The 1,299-nt window shown below is 41.0% G+C and overlaps 1 pseudogene; it reads left to right on the plus strand.

Moving 5' to 3' along the window:
• Window positions 1-206: 206 nt before the first annotated feature.
• On the plus strand, window positions 207-1,035 carry LOC149227626 (MA3 DOMAIN-CONTAINING TRANSLATION REGULATORY FACTOR 4 pseudogene; annotated as a pseudogene).
• The last annotated feature ends 264 nt before the right edge of the window (window positions 1,036-1,299 follow it).

Consider the following 1,299-nt stretch of genomic DNA (forward strand, 5'->3'; position numbering starts at 1 on the left):
ATTATTTGTTGCTTGTGCAGTAGTTGATGATATACTTCCTCCAGCTTTGCTGACCAAAACCTTGAAATCTCTACCGGAGGATTCAAAGGGAGTTGAAGTAATTCAAAGGCAGAGAAAAGGCATTTATTAGCTCCTCTTCATGCAGAGATTATTGAACGTCGATGGGGTGGCATTACCCACATCATAGTAGAAGAAGTAGAAAAGAAGATAAGCGACTTGTTGAATGAGTATGTTGAGAGTGGTGATAAGGCAGAAGCTTGTCATTGTATAAGAGATTTGAATGTTCCTTTCTTTCATCATGAAGTCGTAAAGAGGGCTTTAATTTTAGTCATGGAATGAAGAAGTGCAGAGCCACAGATCTTGGCTCTATTGAAAGAATCTGCTGAGGAGGGTCTAATAACATATAGTCAGATGTCGAAGGGTTTTGGTAGGCTTGCTGATACTGTAGATGATTTGTCACTTGACATAATCAATGTGAAGGACATGTTTGAATCTTTGGTTTTGAAGGCAACAACAGAGGGATGGCTTAGTCCAGCATCTGTTAAGTCCATCCCTAGTGAGCAGAATGGACCTGCAGAGCATGATAATGCAAGGCTCTTCAAGGAGAGGACAATGACTATTATTCAAGAGTACTTCCTTCCTGATGATATCTCTGAAGTCACAAGGAGTCTAGAAGATCTTGCCGCCCTTGATTTCAATGCAGTTTTTGTTAAGAGGCTTATAACATTAGCTATGGACAGAAAGAATAGAGAGAAAGAAATGGCTTCTGTTTCGTTGTCTGCTCTCTATACAGAGGTGTTTCCAGTTGAGGATATTGTGAATGGTTTTGTTTTGCTACTAGAATCTGCTGAGGACACTGCATTAGACATACCTGATGCTGCAAATGAACTAGCCCTTTTCCTGGCTAGAGCTGTTATAGATGATGTTTTGGCTCCCCTGAATTTAGAAGAAATCGACAACCAATTAAAGCCAGGATCTATTGGAAGAGAAGGAGTATTCGGCTCAGCAGTATGCTCAGGTGATCAAAGCTTATAATGTGATTCTCAAGCCTCTATCCAGAGCACGATATCTGCTACTCAGACAACTCTCTAATCCAGCAGCACACTCATTTCATGGTGCCAATAAAAAAAATCTCATGGATTCACTTAATTATTCAATTCACATGGACTTGTACGGTTCTGCGCAGCCCTTGATGGCTCTTTATATGTAGTTGCACCTGCAAGGCATCCATGTTGATGAGGTAGCAACTGTACCTGATCTAGAATTGCTCATGGAGATCAGGGAGGTTCGAAAATCTGC

The sequence above is a fragment of the Pinus tabuliformis genome, chromosome J, assembly GCF_031772625.1.
Source record: "Pinus tabuliformis cultivar Carrire ecotype Pingquan chromosome J, CPIR1, whole genome shotgun sequence".
NCBI lineage: Eukaryota > Viridiplantae > Streptophyta > Pinopsida > Pinales > Pinaceae > Pinus > Pinus tabuliformis.